General features: G+C 45.4%; 1 long non-coding RNA gene across 1 annotated transcript in view; it reads right to left on the bottom strand.

Annotated features, from left to right (window-relative positions):
• Positions 1-14103, bottom strand: part of LOC137644898 (uncharacterized) — a 76643-nt gene that overhangs the window by 2126 nt on the left and 60414 nt on the right. The gene's annotated exons all lie outside the window — the stretch shown is intronic.

Below are 14103 nucleotides of genomic sequence, written 5' to 3'. Positions count from 1 at the left end.
CTACAATAAGCCCTAATACCATTCTTAATAATTTCCTCTCTTGCCTGCATTCCGAAGCACTAATCTATCGTTCACAGGTTTAGATAACCAGGATTCTGCAATGTTATATTGTGTTCTTGACTAAATAGTTTTGGATAACCTGGTTTTTTTGTCAAACTACCTTCTTAATTAAATACTTTGCTATAACTTACACAAGATTCTACTCTCCCTACCTTCTTAGAAAAGTTTATACTTTTTTGTGATACAAAAAATATAATTTATGATAATAATCGGTACTATTACTAAACAAAGAAATCCTATAGCTGTAAATGCCTTCGATCATTAACCATATAAGAACCAAAAGCTACTTTATTGTTATAACCTATACAAAATCTTTAAAATCTTCTTCCTTCCTCTGTTTAACCTGACTCAAAATTCTAGCATTTTAAAGGCATCAGACAGCCTTTTTTTTTGCTCTCAAAACACTTTTCTCTGTATTCTCTGTGACTAAGCTGCCTACCACTTTTATCTCATTTTGAAAAATATTAAGACTGTAATTACAAAAAACAAATGAACCTGTAATCACTCATAATACAAATGATTATATCATCATCCACCTACAGCTCAAAAACAGATATTTGAATGTAATCATCTACAACACAAAATATAACCCGTTACAAATATATGCACTGGAATTCTGAACATAACTACAATTAAGCTGACTAATACAACAAAATATTATCATAATGCATCATGAGTTACATTTAAAAAGCATTAAACTCTAAAATACTCTACTAAAAAAATAATCTTTAACACCGATACCTTAACTAGTCCAAGCTAATATGACCAAGATTCTCTCCCAACTTCTATTCAAAAGATACAAAATCTCCCTAAAATCTATACAATACAAGGTAAACACATCCCAGGCTTATGTCAAAAGAAGTTTTACAAATAATAAAGTTATCAAATTTCAAACAATAAAGAAGTTCTCTTTAACAATAATTAAATACCATCAGTAACAGAGAAGATATTTTTCACATGATCTAGATATGAATAAACAAAATTATACTATAATATACTGTAGGAGTGGCCAAATACATGACAATTATTAAGAAAACATAGTGATGACAGCTAAGAATCTCCTGTCTTTTAATGAAAAGTGCTGCTCTAAAAAATAAATGACATAATCTGAGACCTTTGCATCAATTTATGGGTAAATGTACATTAATGTCATAACAAATTGAGATTAAAGTTCTGAAATTAAAATAATAAGAGCACAAACGAATCAAATAATCTGTAGACTAGAACTTTTTTGTTAAAGCATTAAATACAAAAGAACAAGATGTAATAAACATTAATAATCTGAAAAATTGCCTCTCTCCAGCAATAACAAAATTCTGGGATAACCTAATGTTTCATGAATACAAACTTATTCTAAAATGACAAATTCGAAGATAATTTGTATTTTTCCTAACCATACAAACCTTAGCTATTTACAAAGGGTATTACTTTTAGCGTAGCTGAAATGGCGAGCCATTAGAATTTAACGAGGGTGTATTACCCCCGCGCTAGTTAGCGGGGGGGTAGGGGAGTGGTAGCTAGCTACCCCTCCTCCCCCTCACACACAGGTGAATACTCACTTTCACTTAGAGGTAGGACTTGTCTTGGGGGACAGGGCTGGCGGGCAAATATGTGTAAATAGCTAAGGTTTGTATGGTTAGGAAAAATACAAATTATCTTCGAATTTGTCATTTGTTCCGTAACCGAAATACAAACCACGCTATTTACAAAGGGTGACTTATCCCTTAGGAAGGGTGGAAAGTCCCCAGCCATACTGGCTTTGGCTTTACCCAGGGACTCAGAATCCGAGGGAGTCGCACTCGAGAAAAGGAGTCCCTGCACCTCACAAGTTCCTTGCTCCGCAAGGAACCATGTGGCCTACGTAAGCTTGTGTGTGAAGGAAGAAGTGTGACTCGTCCTAGGCAGTTGACCTGGAGTTCCAGAAGGAACTCTGGGTTAGGACGTTCCCAATACCACCTCGTCAGGGTATGGGGGACGCGACAGTATTGACTCAATACTCGGAACACAAGGAAGCATGGTTTACCTGCAGAGGTTCGAGGTCAGCTATGCAGAGACCAGGATGCTGCTTCCCCGTAGAGGGGATGATGAAGAAAGAAGTAAGGGCCAGACATACTTCTTTCGTTCATGCAGACTAAAACCTGATAACAATGCCCTCAACCTTCTGCTACCTGTCCAAAAGGGAGCCTGAGGTTAGACCAGCTGTTGTGTAGCCACCACAGAGCGATAGAAAACGTATCAAAGACTCCTGTGGGTCACGCCCTGCAGGAAGCGGGCTGCGAAGGTCATCAGATGCTTCCAGACTCCAGCTTGTAGCACCTGCGTCACAGAGTAGTATTACTCGAAGGCAAGGGACGTTGCGATGTATCCAACATCGTGCTGTAGGGCGACGTGACGGGGGAGGGTCTGAAGACAGGACGAGATGAATGTCCTTGAGTCCGGGCTGAAGAGGTATACTGGTGACTCTTCCCCCATGTCCTCCTTGTGTTCCCAAATCGGCTGCAACTGAGGACAAACTGCAGCTGTTCCCAGCGCTAACCTCTCGATTCCTTACTGGCAAGAAAGAGAAGGTCTTGGGACATCAGACACAGAATGGAGACTCGAAATCTTGAATGAATCGGACCGAAGGGCCGGGACCCTCAGATTCTGAGTCTAGCCAACAACTCAGGAGCGAGCCTGAATGTTGCCTTCCCCTCTTCCTTAGAAAGGGGGGAGTAGTAAGAGACCAAGAAGATTGCTTACACACTGGCCGTGGCCAGAGTGAGCAGCAGACCCAAGGCGGAATACAATCCGAGGCCTGTCGTAAAAGGGGTCTTGAGAAGATCTCTTAAAGGACTAAAAGTCCGAGCCATGCTCCAAGTTGGAGGTCTTCCTCCGACTAGGGCAGGGACGATCGTAGCTTCGCATGAGCGAGGATAGATCCAGCGGGCAGGAAAGTTATCCCTTTAAGCCTGAAGGTCAGGGAAAGGCTGAACGACAGGCTTCATTGCCGAGAGCGGAAAGGAGTTTCCTCCCGCCGAAAGGCAATAAGACTGTTATTGCTGGAGAAGAGGCCTCAAGGGAAGGGGTATATCTCCCACGGCACCAACCACCTTAGACTCTTCACTTTGCCTGGGAGACCCCTGTGGATGACTATCGCAGATGACGCGACCTCCGTACCGCGACTGTAGCGGGTTGTCTCTTCTAGAGGAGGAAGCGTAGTGTCTCCAGGCATGAAGCCGAAGCGACGTCCCGGTTCGGGAGAGATGTCGCAGTGTGGTTGCTTGAGTAGTCTGCGCCGTGGGAGAAGCTCTCCCGGGAGTTCCGTCAGGGGAAGCAGAGGGTCCAGAAACCGTTCTGCGCGTAGTTCCAGTGGAGCTCTCCCATTGAAAGGTTGACAGACAACCTGGTCTTGTTGAGGCCCATTGTCCGCAGACAAAAAGGAGGGAAGACGCAGGCGTCGAAGTTGTCCCACCATCACCGGAATGCATCTTGCCAGTGTCTCGGGGACTGAGACTGGGGGGAAGACTAGCGGAAGCTTGAGGTTCCAAGCTGTCCGATCAGGTCCCCCAGACCAGCACTTGCTGGTTACCCAAGGTCAAAGACCCCTAGGTACACTCTCTCTATGAGGCTCTGCTCGGATAGTCTGAGAGAAACATTCCCCTGCCTGGAATGAGAGAGCCGATGGAGGTATTGAGAGAATCTCAATCATCCCGGTATCTCTACTGCAAGATGTGAAGGTGTGAAAATGCGTCCCCTGCTGGTTAGAATGAAGTCGACGCACAACGGGGACACTCGGCAGTAGCTGTAGGATCTGAAGAGGGGCCAGACTAAGGTCCCTAAGCCTGCCTGAATGATGGAGAGGTATCCTTCAGGTCTTGACCATAGGCCTGGACCGGAACATGCCCCCCCCCCCCCCTTTCCTTTGACGAGTCCGAGAACCGCATCAATTATGTGGGGAAAGGACGAGAATATCCACTACCATCAAGAGGCTCCATAGGTCAACACCCATTGCAGGTCTAATAGTTCCGCTGGTCCCATAGGGCCAGGGAGTCCGGTTAAACATTGCCTGAAGCCACCGGAACTTGGATCGCCCCACATGGAACTTATCCTGAGGCGACCGTTCGGACTATAGACGGGTCAATGAGGAAAGAAGAACTAGGAAACGTTTCAAGGTAGGGTTGAAAGCTCTGCTTGACTGAGAACAGGTACTGCGACTCTCCTCAGTCTTGCCACAGTCAACCGATAGGAAGGCTCGGAGGATGTGGTAACAGAATCTGGCGTCCCCAGGTGGTCACCCATCCAAGTACCGACGTTGCTTAACCTCGCTGGATGGACGAGAAGCGGGGTTTCCAATGTGGTAAGGCGGTTGACTCAATATCATGGCCAGATACTCCAGATGTTGAGGCAGAGGAAGAGAAGGCTCCAAGCAAAATACCATGAGCCCACACTCATGGTAAGCATCCGGAAGCTTGTCCCGGCGCTGATGAAGGTCGAAACCCGAGCCTACAGGAGTTGACCAGCCCTCCAAACAGTAGAGGGGGCGGAAGCCTGCCCCTGAGCGGCCAAGAGGAAGGCAGGGAGAGTTCTCTGGGGAAACAAACCTGCTATGCCACGGCGGGATAGCCACACTGCATCATAAGCAGGAATACTTGCAGTCTAGGCTGAATTCGACGAGCACCCTGGAAGATGGATGGAATGGAAACTGAAAGTACCCGTCCTTCCGATCCAGGGTTTTTAAGGAGTCCTGTCGCCTCGTTACCAGTCTGATCGATTATGCTGGCCGAAGTTTGTTCGACAAACTTGATCTGGGCTGAGAGGTCGACTATGGACATCCCCTCTCAGATCCTTCCTTACAAGAAAGGATCGACTGAGGGGGCCGGGGGTGAAGCCGTCGATGATCCTAAGGAAGACCTTCGCCTAAGGTATGGATCATTCTGCCCAACCGGGCAATTCTGCTGACGCTATGGCATAGAGGTTCAGAGACACTGAATTCGCTGACAGAGACGGCAGGCGCGATATCCTTGGCTACTCACAGAGAATATGCGGGAATGGGCATCGGGAAGCTGTCATTCGGATGAGTAACCTTAAGCATCCTCCCAGCGAAAAACCTGCAATCCTAGAGTTCGTGAACTCCTTTTAGGACTATGCCCCCCCGGGGGAGTCTCCCGTACCATCTGTTCCTGACAGGAGAAAACTGCAATTGGACACCTTGTCCCAGTTGTCGTAGCCGCTAACTTAGGCCGACGTGGTTGAAAGAAAAGGCGCTGGAGCCCTGCAGAGTCTGGAAGAAAGCGCCTTGGAGGAGTGAAACCGGAAGTCGATTTACTCCGCACAGCAGCTGTCTAAGTCTCTGTCCTTGGGCACAAACAAACTCTTCTCAAGGATGGAAGGGTGTCTGAGGTCGTCGACCTCCACAGATGAGACACCCGAAGGAAGCCCTCAGTCAGCGCGTCCAGATGGTACAACATCGAGCTTGTCCGCAAGTTAGATACTAACGACGAAAGGCCAAGGTGCCTGAGCTCGAGAGGAGGAAAGTACCCTTGATCTTCCTGTAGCTTCCTTGAACCAAACCTCGGGCCGTAACCGAGGAGGGAAAGAACCTGGTAAGCTCCCAGAGGAAGAGGTAAGCAGTCACCCCTTGTCCGATGGAGAAATCTCGAACGGAAAGCACCCCCCCGCCAAAAATCCTTCCAGGGAATGACGGGGAAGGGCTAACCCAGGTTCAGGAATAGAGGAGTGTTGTTCAGATCTCTCTTAAGTTTCTCCTATTCTGCAAGTGCCATGCTCTGTGTTTACGGGGTGAGACAGTGTTCTGGAAATACGCTCCAGAAGAACTCGCCAGGCTGGTCATGCTGCGAAAACCCCATTGGTAATCGTGGTCGCAATTGCCCTGGAGCTCGCGCGACGGGAATTCCTGGTGGTCGGCGGGCGATAACCCATAGACGAGCAATGGATACTGCAAGAAATAAGCCGACATTTGTGCGAAGAAACACTGTAGGTTCGCGCGATGGAAAAAAACCGTTGGTTCGCGCGTGGGCGAACATTGGAGAGCATGAGCGTAGACGTGCAGGCACGTGGGCGTGTGGGCGCGCGGGCGAGTGGTCGCGCGGTTGCACGGGCGAGCGGTCGCGCGGTTGCACGGGCGAGCGGTCGCGCGGTTGCACGGGCGAGCGGTCGCGCGGGCGAGCGGTAGCGCGGGCGCGCAGGCGAGCGGGCGCGCAGGCGAGCGGGCGCGCAGGCGAGCGGTCGCGCGGGCGAGCGGTCGCGCGGGCGCGCAGGCGAGCGGTCGCGCGGGCACGCAGCCGAGCGGTCGCGCGGGCACGCAGGCGAGCGGTCGCGCAGGCGAGCGGTCGCGCAGGCGAGCGGTCGCGCAGGCGAGCGGTCGCGCAGGCGAGCGGTCGCGCAGGCGAGCGGTCGCGCAGGCGAGCGGTCGCGCGGGCGCGCAGGCGAGCGGTCGCGAGGGTGGGCAGGTGGATGAGAGCGAGTCCGAGGCGGCGAACGCAAGCGTTAGCGCGATGGCGAAGAAACGCGCTGCCGCGTGGGCGAGGAGGACTGCTGGCGATATGGATCAACAAGCGATCGGTGGTGAGCTGGTGAGCGCTAACGCGCAGGTTGGCGATGGCGCGTTGTGATATGCCGACGCGATGGTCGAGCAGTATGCGCAGGTGAGCGATCGTGCGATGGCGAGCAGTATGCGAAGGTGAGCGATCGCGAGCAGTGATCAGCATGCGCAGGGTCGCGCGATGGTGGTCAGCATGCCAGGGTCTCGCGATGGCGATCAGCATGCGCAGGTTGGTGGTCGCGCGATGGCGAACAGCCTCTGCAGGTGGGCGATCGCGTGATGGCGAACAGCATACGCAGTTGAGGGTCGCGCGATGGTGATCAGCATGCGCAGGGTTGAGCGATGGTGATCAGCATCCGTAGGTGTGCGGTCGCGCGATGGCGATCAGCATCCGCAGTTGAGGGTCGTGCGATGGCGATCAGCATCTGCAGTTGAGGGTCGCGCGATGGCGATCAGCATCCGCAGGTGAGGGTCGCGCGATGGCGATCAGCATCCGCCGTTGAGGGTCGCGCGATGGCGATCAGCATCCGCAGTTGAGGGTAGCGCGATGGTGATCAGCATCCGCAGTTGAGGGTCGCGCGATGGCGATCAGCATCCGCAGTTTGAGGGTCGCGCGATGGCGATCAGCATCCGCAGTTTGAGGGTCGCGCGATGGCGATCAGCATCCGCAGTTTGAGGGTCGCGCGATGGCGATCAGCATCCGCAGTTTGAGGGTCGCGCGATGGCGATCAGCATCCGCAGTTTGAGGGTCGCGCGATGGTGATCAGCATGCGCAGGTGAGCTAGTAGCTGGCGAACCATGTTCCTTCAGAAGTGTTGGAGAACGTTGGCGCGCCGGCTGTAACACACGTGGGCGATCCGGAGATCGCTGGCGGGCTGATGATCGCTGACGAGCTGATGATCGCTGGCGAGCTGATGATCGCTGACGAGCTGATGATCGCTGGCGAGCTGATGATCGCTGACGAGCTGATGATCGCTGACGAGCAGAAGGCTACGCGTGGAAGCCTGGGCAAAGAAGAAGAGTCCTTGACCCCGACCTGAACCGAAGTTCTAGATCGCGAGGGCGAACGTGGGCGCACAGGGCGCGTAACGGGAACCAACAGGAACCGCAGGGAAGATCATCTTGAAAGCGCTGACGAACAGGAGAGCGCTGATGAGCAGAAGGGCGCGCAGGGAAACCCTGACACGCAAGGGAAGAACCCACGTGGGGGCAACCCTTTGCCCCGAAGGGATCGTTGTCCGCCGGGAGACTGATGTCCGTCGGAAGACCGCTGTCCGTCGGGCAGACCGTTGTCCGTCGGGAAGACCGTTGCCCGTCGGAAGACGAGATCAGACTGCTGTCCATCTGCACCAAGGCGGAAGATAGAGAAAAAGGAGTTGTAGGCTGCAAACGGAGATCCAAAAAGGCGCCTCAAGCACCCTTATAGGGAGATGAGAGGCCCTTACGACGAGGCGGACGGTGGGCCTTACGGCGAGGGAGGCCAACAGCAACAGCAACAGAAGAAACCTCCGAAGAGGAGTCTCTATGAGTGTACTCTCTCGCGAACGAAAGAGAAACACTTCGTGGAAGAGACTGGTCAGCCAGTGACCTAAAAGGAGCAATCCTCCGAAGAGGAGCTCCTGCAGTTGCCCAGCCCCTTGAGCGAAACTGCAGGTGCGACCGCTCAGCACCAAGAGCATAGTCGCACGAAAAAAAGGCAAGAGAAGAACCCCCCAAAAGGGGAAAAACTCAAGCCTGGACAGGAAAAAACTTCCCTCGGAAGGAAAGTTATCCGCCCAAGGAGGCAAGCCTCCTGAATGTTCTAAAATGAACTGGAGAGCTGTCCGTCGACACGGGAGTACTACCAGTAGAAGGAGACACGCCCCTGACGAAAATACAAGGGGGGAGGCAGCAACAGCCGAATCCCCAGGACTCCACCAGACAGCTCACACTGTTGCTATATTACAGAAACGAACTACAGTGAACCCTCGCTACTTCGCGGTTCGACCATCGCGGATTCACCACTTCGCGGATTTTTTCCATAACCCATATATATACAGTAATATATATATATATATATGTATGCATGTATTTATGTATATATGTAGGTATGTATATGTGTATACATATAAATATATATATATATATATACACACTCACACACACACACACACATATATATATATATATATATATATATATATATATATATATATATATATATATATATATATATATATATATCTATATATCTAAAGTAGGAATATGTGATATAGTTCTAAGGGAAAAGTATGGGAAATATGTCTGGGTAATAAGCAAAGCTCTACCTCCAGTTTGTTTCTACATTATGATCAGAGATAAATGTAAACAAAACATTGGTTGCCATTTTTTATCGTGCTTTTTAGCATGTTTAGGAAATGCATGATATAAAATCACCTTTAATATTTGTGCCTGTTTTAGTTTAGGGTACTGTAGTACATGCATTAAGTGTTCTGTACATTAAAGGGTAGTTTGTTAACAGTACTAAGTACAAGGGAAGGTTTTAAAAGTCTGAATATACATGTTGAATAAATAGGTAAATATGGTGTCACTACTTCGCGGATTTTCACCTATCGCGGCCGCGACTGGAACCTATCTACCGCGATAAAGGGTTCACTGTATATCGGTAACTGTAAAATAATAAAACAAATAATATTAGTACACATTCATTCCCCCGGGAAGGCTCCGAAGAGGAATCCCGAGGAAAAGGAACAAGAATTACACAACAGGCACGTGCCCTCACAACCACTTACACTCGCGGAAGGAGAGCTGTAACCAAAACAGAATTATAACAATTATAATTATGTAACTATGCAATTATGTAATTTAAAAATGAATGAACACTAAAGAAAGAACGAAAACCCGAAAGGAATCGTTCTAAACAAAAAACAACTACAATTAGATTCATAACTAATTGATACAAACGTACGGCGTAGCAACCCCCCACACGGAAAGGAAGCTAGGCTACAAGGGCGTAGTAACACGTAGTAAAAGGGTGAACGACCTCAAGAGAGAGAGAGAGAGAGAAAGACATAAGTCAAACTCGATCGCCACCCATAAAATACGCCGTGGTGGCCTAACTGCCGAGGCCTCCACGTAGATATCGTACACTACACACACACATCTGAAAAGGAAACTTACTTATTTCTATACTCAAATATATATACAAACATGAAAACATGTTTACATATATATTGAGTAAATGAAAAGTAAGCGATTAAGTAAAGACAAAACAGACAATGGCTGCCAAGCGAGGACCAAGACAGAGACGTCTGTCACAGTCCGAGCCAAAAGTGAAAGTGAGTATTCACCTGTGTGTGAGGGGGAGGAGGGGTAGCTAGCTACCACTCCCCTACCCCCCCGCTAACTAGCGCGGGGGTAATACACCCTCGTTAAATTCTAATGGCTCGCCATTTCAGCTACGCTAAAAGTAATACCCTTTGTAAATAGCGTGGTTTGTATTTCGGTTACGGAACAACTAATACTTCATCACTGGGTTAGTCAGAGAAACTAAGAGCCGAGTTGCTGTGTAAAGTTGTGAATTACAATACAGTAGTTAAAATATCTCCAAGAATAGATAGTCTTCTGTCTCTACTGAAATCATTTGCTTCTTCATCTTGCATGTCAAAACAAACACACAAAATTACTGCATTTCTAATAGACAGTGACCCTGGACACCTTTCTACCCTTCAGGGTATCTATTACTAAGCCTTAATGAGAATGGGAAATAAATGAACACACTTTTATCTTTCATGGAAGGGTTCAACCTGAAGTATGCAAGTGGCTCATATGAACTATGTCTGCCATGCTCATCCACACTACATATCAGTGTTATGCTGGTGTGTAGTGCTTTTAACCCTTTTACCCCCAGGCTTTTTGGAAATTTCCAACCCTTAACCCCCAAGGGGTTACTTTTTTCCCAGCACATTTTGGTGTATATTTCTTTTAAATTGCTCTAACAGCCTTAATTTTTGTCATAGAGAGGTCAGGTTGGTCTCATTCTCTTGGAAAATGTCTGAATTTTCTCAAAAAATTATCAAAAATATGAAAAAAATAATTTTTATAGCATTTTTTTGCAAGGACGTACCGGTACGTCCATGGGGGTAAAGGGATGGCTTTTGTGAAACGTACCAGTACGTCCTTTGGGGGTAAAAGGGTTAAGAGGGCTGAAACCAATCGCAACTTGAATCATCTAATATGATCAAGCTAAGTTGTTCCCTGTATAAACAGAATTTATGGAATATAGCATGTCTAAGACATGAAGTCTTGTACAATCATATTCATAAGTGCCGACACTGTACTTTCATTATCGTCACAAGCCAAAAGAATTATTTCTATATTTCTATAAACTCATTTTGAATTATAAGAGCAAATCAACAAGATCTCTAATTTAAAATGTAAAAATCTTCACTGGTAAAAACTTCATCTTTCGATATTATGCCATGAAATAAAAAGAAACATTCCAAAAATGTGAATGATAAAATCATGGTTGCCGACCATACGCAATCTTCCTACTCTATAACAATGCAAGAAAATTTGTCTCCTCGAGTCTGAAAGGTTTGGCTTGCCTGAAACACTGCGAAAACAATGCTGCAACTTGTCAGATGACATAAGGTGGCGATCAGTATTCAGCCTACTTCTCGCTGACCGGATGTTGGGATGATGGAGCATCATAGGAAACATCAAATAAATTCTAGAACTGAAAGACAGGAAACTTCAGTGGCAAATACTGAGAGTCATGATAGAGATCCATAGAAATAATATCCCCCCCATTAAAATCAGCCTTAAATTAAGTATAATGTAAGTTGGACAACAGTATTCAGGTGGATCAAACATTTCAATGAAGATGAGAAACTCGAGAATCAGCATAGAAAAGGACAGCCTTGATGCAGTACTTGAGAGCAGGATAACCAGTTATCATTACTAGTGAATTATATTATTTCTATTCCTTTCATTCTTACAATTAAGTTAAATAACAATATATTTTCCTCAATAACTATCATATGTAAGCAAAGTAGGTATGCTTATGCCTATAATATAATTTTCCGACCAATAAACCTAGTATTGAAGTTTAATTCATAATGAGTGCTTGATAATTAAAACCATACATATTTAACAAAGCATTTTTATCATTTTAGTTTTTCCCTTTTGACTTTTTTCTAGTAAAACATATCAGAACCTGAAATCACAAGTAAGCCATGTTCCTTTAATTCAGCCACTTCACAGGAACTTGCTCCCCGAGTTGCTGTAGTTACCAAATGTTGCTTTCTATGTTGACAATTTGTCAAAAAATAAAAGTACAGTACACAGTATCGTAACTTAAGAACATGACTGTACAGTCCAGAAGTTGGTAAGACAAAAAACTGACCTTTAGTACAATGGTTTTGACAAATTGTTGAACTAAGTACATTCAACTACTGTAGGACCAATCAAAAGTTATTCAAATATGGTGCCTAAGAATTACACATCCCAGTCAGAAAGTAGCAAGTGTTAATTCTTATCTCTCCCAATCTAACTTTAACCAGGGAAGGAAATGCTAAAATAAGGCAGCCAAAGATAAAACTAACTTTAGGCAATGAAACTTTTATTTCAGGCAACTCCTTCTTTCATTCTGGCTTGGAGGGAAGGAAATGCTAAAATAAGGCAGCCAAAGATAAAACTAACTTTAGGCAATGAAACTTTTATTTCAGGCAACTCCTTCTTTCATTCTGGCTTGGAATTCCTGCTACTGTGCTAAAAAGGGACTTTTATATTCTTTGAAATCACAACGAGAGTTTCCAAGTGGTTAACTGTCAAATTTGGTCAGGAAAGCAAATGGCAGAGGGGGGGAGTGATCTTGTCACTTTTACCCCCTTGGGATTTGCTTTTTTACTTTAAACTTTGAAAGAGGAGTTTCTCAACTCTCTCACAAGTTTGTTCTTAGAAGATAATTCCATCTTCTGGGGAAAACTGCTAACAGAAATGCAGCTTCAGACCCTTCAATGACATCCCTTTTAAAGGTTTAATAGCTCCTTTAGGCAGCCTTTAAAAGCAAGATAGAGGTTTCATTTTGGAAGTTAAAATGTAAACAAGGAGAGTTCTTTAAGGTATTCATACATCTTGAATTCTTGTTACTATCTTTAAGGTTTTTGTTAAGCAATGCTTTTATCAAACTGGATCCAATAGTATACAAACCTGTCTATTTTTCGACATGTTACACAAGATGTGGGGAACTTATATCCACTGATTTTTTACCTCTCCTCTGAATTGAAAATCATATTCATAATGTAAGCAATAGAACATCACTGCAATCCTATCCATACAGAAATTCTAAAAGCTTAAGAAGCCTCCACAACTATTATCTACTTCAAACTTCTTGGTGAGTCATGATTATTTGGATTGAATTTATGAATTTGGGCTATATAGTCCAGCACTGGGGCCTGTGAGGCCAGTCAACAGCTAAGTTTAGCAGGTGGAAAATCCTACTGCCATGAGTGTTCCTAGCGTGACCATACTTCTTAGTATTCAAGTTTTATAACCAGGTTCTGAAACTATTCACCAATGCACAGCCAAAGAGGAGCACTCCTCATTAAACTAACTGTGCTAAAGCTACAAAAGTGACCAAGTCTCTCAACCAGTAACGATTGTATTTACTGGAGAGGTATGGGACATGTTTTTTATGCCAAACTTCTTTTTTGACTATAAATATCAGAATACTAAATAGTCCCTGATTATTACATTCCAGGGGCCTGACTTAAAAAGAAAAAGAAAAATCTCTTATGTACCAAAACCCATGCAATAGAGCTCACATTTGACCACTCAAGATATTGCAACAACAATACAAATTCTAGCTTTATAGTTCAATTCATGATGTCTACTGGCAACATGCATTCATACCTATAATGGCAGTCTAGCCAAATTCCATTATAAATATCTATCACAGCTGAAAAGAACTCAGAAATATGAAGAGTTCTGATTAGTTGAGGGATTAATCTTTATATGGATAAAACATACCTATTTCAAAATTAGAGGGGACGTGTTCTACGAGAGACTGTTATACCTCCACAACACTATTCCAACTTGCATACTACTACTACTACCCACATCAGCAAACAATTGTATAGTGGTGAAGTATGATAAATCTAGCATCAGTGCAGATGCATAAGAATTTTGTGTATAAACAGCTTACAAGCGTACATAAATTTCACGACTATCTAATCATAATAGCATAACACTCGGTAGAATTCCAAATATGTTAAGGCCTAATTGTCAGTTTTTGGGGCCAGATAAAGAACCCAGAGAAAAGTATAATTTTAACCACAATGTTAAAATAACAGGAAAATTGGGACCCTGAATTATTATGACATTGGCAATTTGGAAGTTCAGATGAAAAACCAGAGAAAAAAACATTGTAAATAATGTAAGGAAAAAAAACTCTGGAAAACTGTTCTCACAAATTGCCAAATGTCATAAAATTCTTAATGTCCTTTAGGCTATGAATTAAT

Source organism: Palaemon carinicauda, chromosome 1, assembly GCF_036898095.1.
Source record: "Palaemon carinicauda isolate YSFRI2023 chromosome 1, ASM3689809v2, whole genome shotgun sequence".
Classification (NCBI taxonomy): Eukaryota; Metazoa; Arthropoda; class Malacostraca; order Decapoda; family Palaemonidae; genus Palaemon; species Palaemon carinicauda.
Note: the sequence above shows the minus strand (reverse complement) of the source record. Positions and strands in the feature narration are given on the sequence as shown.